Source organism: Gossypium arboreum, chromosome 13 (assembly GCF_025698485.1).
Source record: "Gossypium arboreum isolate Shixiya-1 chromosome 13, ASM2569848v2, whole genome shotgun sequence".
Classification (NCBI taxonomy): domain Eukaryota; kingdom Viridiplantae; phylum Streptophyta; class Magnoliopsida; order Malvales; family Malvaceae; genus Gossypium; species Gossypium arboreum.
This window is the reverse complement of record NC_069082.1, coordinates 68,061,005-68,077,882: the sequence shown is the minus strand read 5'-3', so window position 1 is coordinate 68,077,882 and position 16,878 is coordinate 68,061,005.

The window sequence follows — 16,878 nt, the reverse complement described above, 5'->3', positions numbered from 1 at the left end:
TTCCAAAATCAGGTGCAGACTTCACACGGCTTGGGCACACGCCCATGTGCTAAGGCTTTGTCTCTCATATGGCCGAGACATACAGTCGTGTCTCTACCCGTGTATTTACTACTGGCCATTCTGTTTGGCATTAATTAGTGTGCAGGGGACACACGGCCAGACTACACGCCCATGCGAAAAGCCGTATGTCACATATGGCCTAGACACACACCTGTGTGCCTACCAGTGTGGAAAACTTTGAGGCTATTTTCCAAGCCAATTGTCACCCTTAATTGTACAAACACATATATGACTTTAATGGTACTTAAGCACTCATAAACCTAGCTCATGCATGACAACTTCTTGTCACATTATACTTGTTTAAGACACCCTATTATGACAATCCATATCTTACCATCTCATACACAATAAGCAATATTTCTTAGTCTTGCATGCATGCTTTTTTCATACCAACTTATACACCCACACAACATTTAATTAATAACAACCATAGGCCATATCATAATAGAAATAGGCACATACATACATAAATGAATAGGGTTACAACCCAATAATCACTATGAACCATATCTCATGGCCATATACAAAATGAATCAACTATCATCATAAGCCAACACATTTGGCTAGACCAATATGACACATAACAAAAAGACCAAGTCCCTATACATGCCATACTCAAAATGTTGAGACTAACCATACCCAAAAGATCCGCTTGATAGTGTGGATGAGCCTTCGACGTCCCTTGATCCTCGAGCTAGCTTGGCGATACTATAAGGAAATTGAAGAGAAAAGGGGTAACCATAAAGCTTAGTAAGCTTGCATGTAATTAACAAACAATAAAAATGTGCACTTTCATAACATACATAACATAACTTAAATCATCTTGTTTTTAACAATCATGGTAGCCATATCCTATCTCATTCAAGTCACATAAGTTTCAATAGAACATCAAGATCGTAATGCCTTCATTCTCATCTTACCGAAGCCTTATCATTTCAAAATCTCAATAACTACAAGCTTGGCATACATACCTGTACCCTTTCAACATGATTATACATCGTTATTTCTTTGACACATCCTCGAGTTACCCGTTGAACCATTGGAATACTAAGGATACTCTGGATTACCATACACAATCAGATGCCAATGTCATGTCCCAGACATGGTCTTACATGGGATCTCACATCAATGCCATATCCTATATATGGTCTTATACGAATTCTCATTTCGACGCCATGTCCCAGACGTGGTCTTACACAAAATCTCTCATCAACTCCATATCCTGGACATGGTCTTACATGATAACTCATACTGATACCGATGTCATATCCCAGATATGGTCTTATACGGGATCTCGTCAACCCAAATATCATACTTCTTGTACCCTATGTATTCCTAAGGTTTATCACCTCGAATCTTTATCGAACAACATCAATAATATTCATGAAGACAATTATACAATTCATATAAAATTAAATGCTAAATGCATAATAAAAAGTTGTATCAATCACACACAAACTTACCTCAGTACAAAATATGGACAACTAATTCGATTTAGTCCAAGATCTTGTTATTTCCCCGGTCTAGGCCCGAACTTTGTTTTTCTTGATCTATAATAGCAAATTCCACTTATTTAATTATCACATTATTCAAAATAGCCCATAAATCATATTTTGGAAAAATTACAATTTTACCCCTAAACTTTCATAAAATTACAATTTAGCCCCTAGGCTCATAAAATGATTTTCATCAAATTTCCTCACTACCCAAGCCTAGAAAAACCTTTATTAAACTTATAACAGCTCACAATTTTAGTTATTCTACACATTTACCACCTATTTTATAACTTTTACAAAAAAGGTCCTCTTTAGGTGTTTTCATGAAAATCACTTAACAAAAGTTGTTTATTTAACAGCCAAGATTCATTTCATTCCATAAAAATTTAGTAAAAAAAATTAATGCTCTCATGGAAAAACCCTAAACTTTCAACCATAGTGTAAAATAGTCCCCTTATTAGCTAGATTAAGCTAGAAGGGTTCCAAAAGCACAAAAAATAACAATCAAAATGACTTGCATGTATGGGTTTATTGTGCTGAAAATTTTCAAGCTCCCATGAGGATTTTTCACTTAAATTTTTAGTGGAAAAGATGGAGAAGAAAGATGACCCTTTGATTTTATTTTTTTATTCATTTAGCTAATGTCATCAAATACCAACCCTACCCAATTTTTTTAACTTTTTGATTTTTTTTTTCATTTATTACTCTTCATGTACAGCCATACACATATATAATGGCCTAATTACTCATTAAGGACCTCAAATTTTAAGTTTTATAACTATTTAACACCTTTAGCTAATAGAATACAACTTTCACATTTTACGCAATTAAGTCCTTTTTCTCAAATTGAGCTATTAAACGATAAAATTAGCTCACAAAAATTTTACACATAAATATTCACATGCAATAAACACTAAAATTAATATTAAAATAATTTTAGAACCTCTGATATGCAGTCCCAAAACCACTGTTCCGACTAGGCCAAAAATCAGGATGTTACAATATGAAATTTGGGTCATGGATGAATATGCTGAAAATTAGAAATTTATGGTAGAAAATGAAAATTTATTCATAGATAAACAATTTTTACAAAGCAATTTTTGATGAAAACTTGATTTAGGGACTAAAATGAAAAAGTGGTAAACCCATGGAAAATTCTAAAATTTATAAAAAATAAGTGCTGTAAATTTTAAGTTGAAATTTTGGTCAGGCTTCAAATAGGAAGTAAATTGCATGAATTTCATTTTCCGGGCCTAGGGGCGAAATTAGAATTTTGAAAAGTATAGGGGCAAAATGGTAATTTTGCCTAGGATGTAATAAAATGTAAATGTAAATGAAATGTGATAGATTAATAGTTAAATTTATCCATATAGATCCTGAAAGACCAACTACGAAACTAGATCGAAGAAAGCAAAAGGTTACAGATTAGTTGACATTCAAATACAAACCATTTTCAAGGTAAGTTTGTGTAACTTAAATATGTATGTTAATATGCTTGAATTGAATTGTATGATTGTGTTGATATGTGTGAGATGATACACACAATGAAATAGTCATAAGTCGTGAAAAACTAGACAAATTGTCATGTTCTGGTTGAATGTTGAATTTCGATGGGTTAAGAATAATAGTGCATATGTTGCGGATAGAATTTAGCTCGAACGGGTAGTTCTAATGTAAGCCCTCTTGAGCTTAGTTTATAAATTGGATTTAGCCAAGACAGGTAATCCATATTAAGCTCTCCAGAGCATATGCTACGGACAGGTAATCCTACTATAAAATGTACAGCTCAAGAGTGTGTCTTTCTAGTATGTACCATAATGGGTACTTTTGCACATGTGTACATTACTCGAACATCTATCGAGATTTTAATAGTTCAACAGAAAAGACCCTTGAAGTGTGGAAAGGTGAAATTAATGGAAACTTGCAATGTGATGAGCTCATCCATGTCTACTTGTTATTCATATGTGATTATGTGACTAACCCGTTGAATAAGTGTATGTGTTTAGGTAACTTACTTAAATCGATGGAATGTAAATTTATGTATGCTTGAATTAGTAAATATGATCGATAAGTTTATTTTCCGTTATACGAACTTACTAAGCATAAAATGCTTACTCCGTTTAAGGTTAGAAGCCAGTCGGAGCAATCATCACACTATCCACTATTTTATTTTGGTACAAATAGAAATCTCGTTTTGGTACAATGACATGTATAAGCTTATTTGGCCAATGATAGCTTGTAATTGTTGCTTTGTAATCTAGCCATTGGAGTGGCTAGTGGTGGCCTAAGTTTGGCTATTTTGAAGTAATATTTTGGTAATCACATAAGTGTTTATTGTGTGTTAGTTTTTTGGAATTATGTTAGCATATAAGTTTATGTTAAGAGTAAGTTTATATCCTTTGATGCATGAGATAATACCACATGATTGATGGTAAATTCTATATGAATATGATGTTGGATTGGTGGATATATACTTTTAAGTTTTGGTGCAGGAAAATGGTAAGTTTTGGGTGACAAATGAAGCTAGGAAATGGCTTTATTTTGTTCACCTGGGCAGACACACGGGCATGTGTCTTGGCTGTGTGTGACATACGGCTTGCCCCATGGGCATGTGGTCCGGTCGTATGTCCCCTGCATGTTAAAAATGAGAAACAGAATGCTCAAAATTGGGCATACGGGCAGAGACACAAGAGTGTGTCTCAGCCGTGTGGTTGACACGGGCGTGTTACTTGGCCGTGGGAAAACTACACCTAAAATTTGAAAATAAAATTCGCCACACGGCCTAGCACACGGACATGTGACTTGGCCGTGTGATTTGAATTTCTTCATGCCTTAAAAGTCAGAGAGTTACATGTGTTAGGGACACGGCTGTGTGTAGTACACAGCCTGACCACACAAGCGTGTCCCCGCAACCTTGGAAAATTTTTGAAATGCCGTGAAAAATTTTATGAGTTTCTAATTAAGTCCCGACTTGATTCTTTGCTCGTATTGGGCCTCGAGGGTCCAATTAAGGGACGTTTTGAATGATCTCGGTAATTGAATAATAATTTATATAAATAAATTGTAAAGTGTTCTGAATGTTTCAGTAATGCTTCGAAACCCTGTTCTGACAATGGATGCAGGTTATAGGTGTTACAAGTAATTTATGACAACTTTTTACTTCAGAAAAATGTTAATCTCGAGTATCTGATAGTTAATTGGGTAAATCTTGTTCATATTACGATAATGGGCATGATTTAATAAAGTATGCAATTTTATACTTTGATGTATTACTTTTGAGCATAATTTAATTAATTCATGCTACAAATTAATTTCCTCTATTTAAATACTTTGAAGCTTATTTTAGTTTTGCTTTGGCATGAGACTTATTCTACCTAGTTGGACGACAAAGGCATGTAATTTGGGTCATGAAAAGGTCACTTTGATCCAGTTAAAGATGATTAAATTGAAGGGCAAGTCTGACAAATAAATTAGTCACAAAACCATCCAAACCAAGGGGGAAGAAGCCCAATTCGGCAAGGGCATTTCAATAGCCCAAAGTTAGCTTTTGGAGGAATTTTTTCAGCGGTCCTTATACTTGCAAAATAATTAAAAATCAGCTGTTAACAATCACCCAAGAAATTTTCCACCACCTTGCTCGATTCAAGCATGATTTCATGCATGAATCAAGCAACCAACAACATCCCCTCTCCATAATTCATGGCTAGCCAAGAAAGGGAGCATATCAAGGGATCACTCAAGCTATTTTTAACAAACACTCAAGTCACCCCTCTACTATAGATACCAACCTTCACTTCTCCTTCCATTATCCCTCATTCTTCACTTCACGCCCTCTTCTCTCATTTCATTTTCCTCTCCTTTTCACGCACAGTCATCCTAATTTTCCCTTTCCCTTATCTAGCAATCCCTTGAGAAAATACTCTTTTGGCCAACTACCTTGAGAAGCACTTTGCGAAAGAGCAAACACGAGGATTAGAGGATCAAAATTGGATTGTGAATTGAAGCTCAAATTTGAAAGATATTGCCATTTCGATTTTAGGGACTAAATCGAATAAAATTTAAAACTTTAGGGAGAATTCAATATATGAAATTGAACTAATACATGCTCATAATAGGATGATATAAGATGTGCAGAATTGGTAAATTGAATGGAATAATTGTATAGATCGAAAATTGGACCAAATAAGAAATAATTGGGGAAAAGAAAAAATTGTCGAATAGTCCTTAAAGTTTCAATTTGTCTATTGATTTAACTAGATAAGTTTATAGGGTATAGTTATATGTATTTGCAATATATTCTCGAATTTTGGATTTGTTTTTGTTTGATTGTAATTTGAAATCTTTACAATTTGGCACAAAAAGGTGTGATAGGGACTAAAACGTAAAGAGATGATAAATTGATTGATAAATTGAATATGATGAATTAAAATTTGAGATATTTAATGAACTGATATTTAATTATAATTGATCAAATAATATTGGTATGAATTTGATTGATCATGAGATATAGGATTAAATCGAATACTTCGCAAAATATGTAGGACCTTGTAATTGAATGTGATTTTTATAGAATTTGATGTGATACCATTACTGAATTATTATTTGTAGCTAAAAATGGTGCAGGATCATCGAAAGGAAAAGGAAAGGTGAAAGTCAACAACGAGTGACGCGAGCTTTCAGTTTGTATTTCTATAACTCAACTCATTTTAATTGTCACATATTTTTGTTGTGCTATTTGGTAAGGTATAGAGGTAAGATGTGAGAAATTAATTTTATTGATTTGGTGTGGATGTCTTAGTATTGAGGTAAAGGACTAAATCAAATTAAACTGGAAATAATATAATTTGATGAAAGTATGAAATTAACTTGAAATTAGGCTGAATTATGTTATATTACATGATGACTTAATGTATTGATGATGAATGGAAAATGATGGGATATGAATTGTGATAGTATGTAATAGAACATGTGTATTGTGGAGTCACTTGTATTTGGTTATGTTTAGTTAGTTTGATTTAGAAGCTAATAATGCTTATAGTTATGTTTTGCAAAGTTTTATGATTTGATTATATGCGTTAATGTTGATAGATGATATGCTAGAATTATATAAGTTAGAATGGAAATGTGGCATGTACCTAGGGAAGTGTTTGATGTTTTGGTTATGGTTGGGAATGTTGATTTGGAAGATGTTATACATATAAAGTAGTTATCTGCAAGCTAATATGTAAATGTGGTATGAATGGTTAAAGCATAATTGAAAATGGTAAGTTTTGATATAGGTGAGTTGATGAGATGTGATAGAATGTTAAGTAAAGTTGTAGGAATTTGTGTTAAAGTGGTTATGTTTTGATCATGGTATAGATAATGGTTGATTGTATGAATAATGTGTATATATATTTGTAACTTAATGGTTGGATATGATAGGTCCTATTGATATGCAATTAGGAATGGTATGTGTATTAAGCATTGGTATATTTATAGTCTTTCTATCGTTTAAAGCTTGGTTTTGTGGCATGTAAATAAGTTTCAATACGGTTAAGTATTTTGTAAGTTTATGAATTGGTCCATATATATAATGCTTGTTTTGAATGTGTGTATAATATGTATATAATGCTTGAAGTGTACGCATGTGTAATTGAGAGTTTTCATGTGTTTGAACTATGTATGTGGTTGGATTTTAGATGCCTTAGTAAAGTGCTCAAAATGTGAAAAATGGTATTGTGGTTTACAAATGGTTGGAACTTTCAAATGGTCACCTTTGATTGTGAAAAGAGTTGGATTAGTGTTATATACATGGTATAAAATTATATCAGTTGACTTGAATGATTGATAATGCTTATATAACATTGTTTTGGAATGGTGTCATTACGGTATATAGGTTAGTTGATTAGGGGTTGATATATGATATGTTTTGGTATGTTTTGGAAAAGTCTAAAAGTTTATAAATGTATATGTTTGGCTTATTTGGAAATTTGGTTTTGGAAACTTACACCAAATGAGACATTTTTGCACCACACGAGCTGACACACAACTATGTGTATCATACGGACAAGTGGCACAACCATTTACTCGTTGGTAGTTAGGAAGTATTTGTATCACACGGTTTCAGTTTGTTACACAGACTAGCCACACTGTCGTGTGACTTTTGAGGAAATATTACATTTTGGTCCATGCAGTTTCAAAGAGTTACACAGCCTAGAAACACGACCGTGTGACCCCTATTTTACATGATTATCTTTAACTTCTTAAAAATGTTACCATTTAGTCCTTGTCGTGCACGAGTTTACAAAAGAGCTTTCGTAAGCACAACTAAGACTCAAATCTAATTCCATGTCATAATACTTGAGTGTTTATGACACGAATGATTATTTGAAGGGTTTATTTATGATATAATTGTTCTGTAAAGTTTGGAAATGTTGTAAATTAGTCCTAGTTAAATTCTGTGTGATACTAGAGTATACATAAGCTCATATAAGGCTTGAGAAATGTTGTATTTAGTGATTATTAATTAATTTGAGTATTAATTTTGTATTTATGAAGTATTTCATGTTTATTTGAAATAATCAATGTAAATTGAAATGTTTATTAATATAAGTATAGCGATATGTCTATATAAATTGTATTGAATTGGGATGAATTGTTGTTAGACTTATGCACTTAACATGTTATATTGAATATGTAAAGCTTAGTAAATCCAAGTACTAATATGTGGCAGATATATATACATATAGATATACATGTTTTACTTAGGATAGAATCGTTAATACTAATATTGCATACTTGAATTATGAAAATACCACTGAGTGTCTTACTCAGAGTATTGTTTGTTCTCCCCGTGCACATGTTAGATTTAATTCGAGATTTCCTTTTCTTCGACATTATCATCCTATCTACAATCCCGGTCTCAACAAAACCTTATGTATATTTGGCATGTACCTAATAGGTTAGATTTTTCGATAGTTGAATGATGTTTTAATAAAATGTTGTATGGTATATTCTTGTAGTAATGTATATATATATGGTTGATGTGTGTAACACCCCATACCCGTAACCTACGACAGAGCAAAATACGAGGCATTACCTAACTCGATCTCATGCACACAAATGTTCCCCAAGTCACCAAGACTTGGTCCCATTCTAGAACTTTTTCAATTTCTACTACAAACTTCTTATTATGGGTCTACGAGCCCCAAATCGACCATTGAAAACTATTCGGGATCAGCCCGGGTCCTTAAACCTTCAATAGAAAGTTTGACTTTGAAACAGGGCACACGCCCCTGTAGAAGGGCAACATGCCCGTGTGGAATTAATTCTAAATGCACACCTACAAGGGTTTTCAAATGGCCTGGTACATGCCCAGGTTCCTGGCCCGTGTCCTTTACACGGCCTTGACACACCCATGTCCTAGCCCCTGTGAAAAAACATGGACATTCTAGGCACACGTTCGTGTTCTAGGCCTTGTCCATCACATGGCTGAGACACACGGCCGTGTCTCTACCCGTGTGTTTACTACCATGTATACTGACTTGAAATTTTTACGTGCAGGGGACACACGGCCAGACAGCACCCCCAAAGGGCAGACCGTGTGTCGCACAGGGCCTAGACACAGGCCCGTGTGTCTACCCGTGTGGACAATATAAGACTATTTATCAAGCCTCTTTGCCACCCTTACTTAAACAACCTACACAAAAGCAACCAAAACCATTGTAAGACTATATCATGCAACCAAATCAGCCATAATAGACAACATTCCATTTGTGCATTTCACTCATTTATGAAAATAACATTTTTTGTATATAAATCAAAACAAATGTTGGCCATCATTCAAGGCTTAATACAAAATAAGGGATTCATCCCAAGCCAACACATTTGGCCAAATTAATAATAACCCAAAACACAAGCCGAATTCCCTATACATGTCATATTCAAAAATATAAATCAAACTATATCGAATGCTTCAATTGATAGTGTGATCGATATCTCTGACTTCTGTTGATCCCTAAGCTAGATAGGTGGCACTATAAGAAAATGGAAAAAGAGAGGGAGTAAGCATAAAGCTTAGTAAGTTGCACATACATATATATACAACATAAGTTTACCATTCATCATCAAGCATCAGAATACACAAATGGGCATGAGCAAAACTTACTCATTAATAATCACTACACGTCATATAGCATATATTGAGCTCACATTTCCTACATACCAAATAGGTACATGTACCACTCACAACACTGTTATATTTTTCTCATTAACTTTAAATCATAACTTTCACCGTTGAACCATTTGGAACATTATCAGATATTCTATAAGCCTCATGCAAGGGGTAAGTTGTCGATGCAATGTCTCAGACATGGTCTTACACTGACACATTTCATAGCCGATGCATGTCCCCGACATGTCATACACTGGCTTACATCTCGAGGCCGATGCATGTCCTAGACATGTCTTACACTAGCGCTCGTCTCAATACTGATGCCATGTCCCAAACATGGTCTTACACTAGCTCTCATAATGTGGCCGATGCATGCTCCAGACATGTCTTACACTAGCTCACACAAGTGACCCAAACGTCATGGCATGAATATCCGATTTATTTCCTAAGGTTCATTCGGGAATCCTACTATCTCTATTCTCATCACATTCTCTCATTTCCACAATCAAGCAATTCGCGCTATAATAATTTCAATACAATTCAAACACATATATTATCATTGTAGTTGTATTATTTACATACAACTTATCTCAGATTACAAAATATGGCGACTAGTCGATTTAGTTGATTTGCTTGGCTTTCCCCCGGTCTAGGTTCAGATTCGGTGTTTCTTGATCTATAATAACAAAATGCACTTATTTAGTCACTTTATCAATCTAGGCACTCTACAATTCATAATTGGGCAAAATGACCAATTTGCCCCTAAACTTTTACAAAATGACTATTTTACCCTTAAGCCCGGAAATTAATTTTTATAGAATTTCTTCACATCTTAAGCCTAGCCGAACCCTTTCTACTCTTATAGCAACTCCAAATTTTCACTATTTCACACACTTTTCATCTATTTTACAACTTATGCAAAATAGTCCTTTTAGGTGTTTTTAAGCTAATACCTGTCACAAAAGTTGTTTATAAGACACCCAAGACTCATTTTCTTCCATAAAAACTCAGCAAACATTTCAAATCCTTTCATATAAAAACCCTAAACTCTTAATCATTTTTCAAAATAGTACCCTCATTTGAAAGTTTATACTTCAAGGGTCTTAAAAATGCAAAAATCATAAAAAAAGGGTATGGAAATCACTTACTTGTGAGTCAACTAAGTAGCTGAAATTTCAAGCTCCCAAAGCCCTATTTTTTCTAGTAAAATTGGTGAAGAAGGAGAGGTGAAAGAGATGGTATAATCCTTTGATTATTTTATTTCTACTTTAGTCAAAAAGTTAAAAATCAATTACCTAACATTGAAAATTTTCAATTCATTGTCCCCTATGGCCGGCCACCCTATTTCTAAGGGTTTAATTGCCCTTTAAAGGCCCTCAATATTTATTCCCTAGCTATTTGACACCTTTAGTTATCAATTCAGGACTTTTGCACTTTATGCGATTTAGTCCTTTTTCGTAATTGGGTTAACAAACGTTAAAATTACTTCACCAAATATTCCATGCATTCATATAATCAAGCTATAACATCAAAATAATAATGGAATAATTTATTCGACTCTGGATTTGTGGTCCTGAGACCACTATTCCGAGTAGGCCCAAAATTGGGTTATTACAATTCTCCCCCTTAGGGATTTTCGTCCCCGAAAATCTTACCGATGAATAGGTTCGGGTATTGATCTTTCATGGTCTCTTCGAATTACCATGTAGCTTCCTAGACTCCATGTCTATGCCACAAAACTTTCACAAGTGCAATACTCTTATTTCTTAATTGTTTGACTTCCCGAGCCAATATCTTGACCGGCTCTTCACCATAAGTCATGTCCGGAAAAATCTCAACCTCTGTTGGCTCAATCACATCCGAAGGGTCTGATCTATATCAGTGTAGCATGGACACATGAAATACGTCATGAGTCTTTTCCAACTCTGGTGGCAAAGCCAATCGATAGGCAACTGGTCCTACTCTCTCGATAACCTCATAAGGTCCTATGAAACGAGAACTCAACTTGCCTTTTCTACCAAATCTGAGGACTTTCCTCCACGAGGACACTTTCAAAAATACCTTATCGCCGACTTGAAACTCAGTTTCCTTTCGTTTCAAATCTGAATAGGATTTCTGTCTATCAGAGGCAGCTTTCAAGCAGTCACAAATCACTTTAACTTTCTCTTCAGTCTCTTTGATTAAATCGACCCCGTGAATCTAATTTTCTCTCAACTCAATCCAATATAAGGGCGTTCTACACTTTCATCCATACAAAGCCTCATAAGGTGCCATCTTCAAACTTGACGATAACTATTGTTGTAGGCGAATTCAATCAATGGTAAGTACCTTTCCCAACTACTTTGAAATTCAAGAACACAACACCGCAACATGTCGTCTAAAATCTGAATCACTCTTTCTGACTGGCCGTCAGTTTACAGGTGAAATGTCGTGCTAAAACTCAACTTTGTTCCTAATGCCTCTTGTAACTTTTTCCAAAACCTAGAGGTAAATCTTGGGTCCCTATCCGAAACAATCGACAAGGGTACCTTGTGTAGTCTCACAATCTCAGAAATGTACAATTCAGTCAATCTCTCAAGGGAGTAGTCGGTACGCACTGGTATAAAATGTGCCTACTTTGTTAGCCTATCCACAACAACCCAAACAACATCCTTTTTCTTCAGGGTTACCAGCAAACCCATCACAAAATCCATGGTGATCTGATCCCACTTCCACTTGGGGACCATGATAGACTAAAGTAGATCTGAAGGTACTGGGTGTTCAACCTTCACTTGCTGACACACAAGACACTTGGAAACAAACTCTGAAATATCTCTTTTCATCCCCGACCACCAATACATTTTCTTCAGATCGTTGTAAATTTTTACACTGCCTGGGTGAACGGACAAACAACCATAATGTGCCTCTCACAGAATCTTCTGAATAAGCTCATTGCCCTTGGGTACACAAACTCTATTTTTGAACATTAAACATCCATCAAAACCAATACGAAACTTAGATTCATATTCTGTCTCACACTGAGTCATCTTAGCTTGCAACTCCTTATCATCTTTCTAAGCTTCACGGATCTCTTATAGAAATGTCGGTCTAGCTCTCAACTTTGCTAGGACCGAACCATCATCCAATAAAGTCAGTCGAGCATCCATTGCTTTCAATGCAAATAACCAATTTGTAATCCTTTATCAGCTCTAGCCACCTTCGTTGCCACAGATTCAACTCATTTTGCATCATTAAATACTTGAGACTTTTGTGGTCAGTGAATACTCGGCATTTTTCTCCATACAAATGGTGCCTCCAAATCTTCAATGTGAACACGATGGTGGCCAACTCTAGATCATGCGTCGGGTAATTTTTCTCATGTGGCTTTAGTTGTCTTGAGGCATAGGCTATAACCTTGTCTTCTTGCATAAGCACACACCCCAAACCATTTAAGGAGGCATTGCTATATATCACAAATTCCTTACCCGACTCCGGTTGTACTAACACTGGGGCTTCGGTCAACAAAGCCTTTAATTGCTCGAAACTCTATTGGCACTTTTCTGTCCATTCAAACTTGACATCTTTTTGTAGCAGTCTTGTCAGCAGGGTAGCTATCATAGAGAATCCGTTTACAAACCGCCTATAGTATCCGGCCAAACCCAAAAAGCTTCTAACCTCTGTCATATTCCTTGGTGGTTTCCACTCAACAATGGTTGAAATTTTAATCGGATCAACTCGGATCCCATCACCTGATATAATATGCCCCAAAAATCTAACTTTTCTAAGTCAAAATTCACTCTTACTAAACTTGTTTGTCTCTCAGGGTTTGTAATACAGTCCTCAAATGCTTTCCGTGCTCACTCTCATCACGCGAGTAAATCAGTATGTCATTGATAAAGACCACCACAAACTTATCCAAAAACGGCTGAAAAATGCGGTTCATCAAATCCATAAACACCGCCAGGGCATTAGTCAAACCAAAGGGCATGACGAGGAACTTATAATGCCCATATCTCGTTGAAACGCGGTCTTCAGTACATTTTGCTCTTTCACTCTTAACTGGTAGTATCCTAACCTCAGGTCAATCTTGGAAAACATAGTGGCTCCCTTTAACTAATCAAACAGGTCATCGATCCTTGGCAAAGGATACTTGTTCTTTACTTTTACCTTATTGAGCTATCTATAGTCGATACATAACCTCATCGACCCATCTTTCTTTTTTTACAAAGAGCACCGAAGCACCCCACGGGGAAAAGCTCGGTCTCGCAAAGCCCTTGTCAGTTAACTCTTGTAGTTAAGCTTTCAACTCTTTTAACTCCGTAGGAGCCATCCTATACAGAGCAATGAAGATGGGTGTCGTACCGAGGACCAACTCGGCTCCAAACTCAACTTCCTTCACTGGAGGTAATCTGGGTAATTTATCCGGAAACACGTCTATAAACTCACAAACCACTGGTACCAATTCAATCTTCAACTCAGACACTTGAGTATTCAGCACCAAAGCTAGGTAAGCTTCATATCCTTTTCTCAAATATTTCTCAGCAGTCAAAGACGATACTATTACAAGCAATTTATCCGACTCATCTGGTCCAACCCGAAGAACAATTTCGTCTTCACATTTCAACTCAATAACTTTTCTCCTACAGTCCACTACAACACTATTAGAAGTCAACCAATCCATCCCAAGGATTACATCAAATTCATTAAACAATAATAACATCAAGTTAGCTAGAAAACAATGATCTCTAATTGTCAAAAGACAATTTCTACATACTTAGTCCACTAGCACATGTCTGCCTAAAGGGTTAGACACTTTTACCACAAACTCAGTGGACTCTACTATCATGTTCATACGAGGTATCAATTTCATACAAATATAAGAGTGGGTAGACCCTGGATCAATTAAAGTAATAACAAATATATCATGGATAGAAAAGGTACCTGTGATCACACTGGGAGACTCTGCCTCTTCACGGGCACGAATAGCGTAAGTCCTTGCAGGCGCTCTACCTTTGGACCTTACTACAGCATCTCTTGGTGCACCTCTGTTGGTAACCCCTCTTCTAGGGTTTTTTTGTGGTCTACCCCTCAATAGAGCACTACTTGCCTTCACTTCTTACTTTTTCTCTCTCTTCTATTTCGGGACAGTCTCGGATGAAATGGTCTAGTGACCCACATTTGAAGCACCCTTTTTCTTTACCTCGGCACTCGCCGAAATGGCATCTACCACATTACGAACATTCTGGCCTATTTGGATGAGCACTTCTGACACTCGCGATAGAGGTGGCCTAGGCTCTAGAGGCCGTGTTCTGCTGGTTCTTGTTCCTATTCGAGAATCCCACCAAAGCATTTGATCGGGTAGAGAATTCCTTAGATTTTTTAGATGAGGACTGATGTGATTTCCCCATCTGTCTTTTTCTTGAATCCCGCGACTCAAAAACTGTCTTTCTCCTCTCTTTAACCAATTCTTCTGCCTTGCATGCTCTTTCAACGAACGCCACAAATTCTCTTAGATCTAAAATGCCAACAAATACTTGGATATCCTCATTTAGACCAACCTTAAACCTTTTACACACGGTGGCTGCTGAGGACAAGCACTCCCACACGTATTTGCTGAGCTTCACAAACTCTCGTTCATACTCCATCACTGTCCTACTGCCTTGCTTTAACTCTAGAAATTCCTTCCTCTTTTGGTCTATAAACCTCTGGCTAATATAATTCTTTCGAAACTCTTCCTGGAAGAATTCCTAAGTTACTCTCTCTCTCGGTACCACAGATACGAAAGTGTTCCATCACTGGTAGGCTGAATCTCTCAAGAGCGATACTGCACACTTTATGCACTCCTCAGGTGTGCATGACGGTTTATCAAATACCTTGATGGTATTTTCTAGCCAAAACTCTACTTTCTCTGGGTCATTATCTATGTTAGCCTGAAATTCCTCAACCCGTTGCTTCCAAATCTTGTCTACCGGGGGCTTCTCTCTCCTAATTAAGTCTGTGCCTTACGGAGCTACCGGGGCATACTGAGGAATCGGAGGAGGTGGGGGAGCTGGAGTGTTTGGATTTGCATGAACGAACTCCATATACCAAGCATCCATCCTTCAGAGATAGGCTTCTCTAGCCCCTCCGCCTTGGCCTATAGTCATGGGCTCATTTTCAATTGGCGCGGTCCTTTCGGTAGGAGCCGGCGCGTTACTCTCCACGTCATCTATCGTGGCTCTATTAGGATCCATTTACTATATAAAAAAATATAGTTTATAATCGTCAGAAGTCGTCACTCTATCAATATCTAGTTATGGCATTTATAGCTAGACTCGTACTCTTGATAGGGTAGTCCAAAACTGACAAAACCATAGCTCTGATACCACTAAAAGTAACACCCCATACCCGTAACCCACGATGGAGTGAAATATGAGGCATTACCTAACTTGATCTCATGCACAGAAACGTTCCCCAAGTCACCAAGACTTGGTCTCAATTTAGAACTTTTTCAATTCCTACTTTAAACTTCTTATTATGGTCCTACGAGTCCCAAATCGATCATTGAAAACTATTCGGGATCAGCCCGGGTCCATAAACCTTTTATAAAAATTTGACTTTGAAATAGGGCACACGCCAGTGTAGAAGGGCAACATGCCCGTGTGGAATTAATTCTAAATGCACATCTATGGGGGTTTTCACACGGCCTGGCACACACCAATGTCCTTCACACGGCCATGATACGCCCGTATCCTAGCCCATGTGCAAAAACATGGACATTCTGTTTCTGACGTCTGCATCCCCAAAATGTCACACAGCCAAGGCACACACCCGTGTGCTAGGCCATTTCCATCACACGGTTGAGACACACGGTCGTGTCTCTGCCCGTGTGTTTACTACCCTGTATACTGACTTGAATTTTTTACGTGCAGGGGACACACGACCAGACAACAAGCCCCAAAGGGCAGACCGTGTGTCATACACGGCCTAGACACATGGGACAATATAAGGCTATTTATCAAGCCTCTTTGCCACCCTTACTTACAAAACCTACACAAAAGCAACCAAAACCATTGTAAGACTATCTCATGCAACCAAATCAGCCACAATAAATAATATTCCATTTGTGCATTTCACTCATTTATGAAAATAACATCTTTGTATATAAATCAAAATGAATGTTGGCCATCATTCAAGGCTTAATACAAA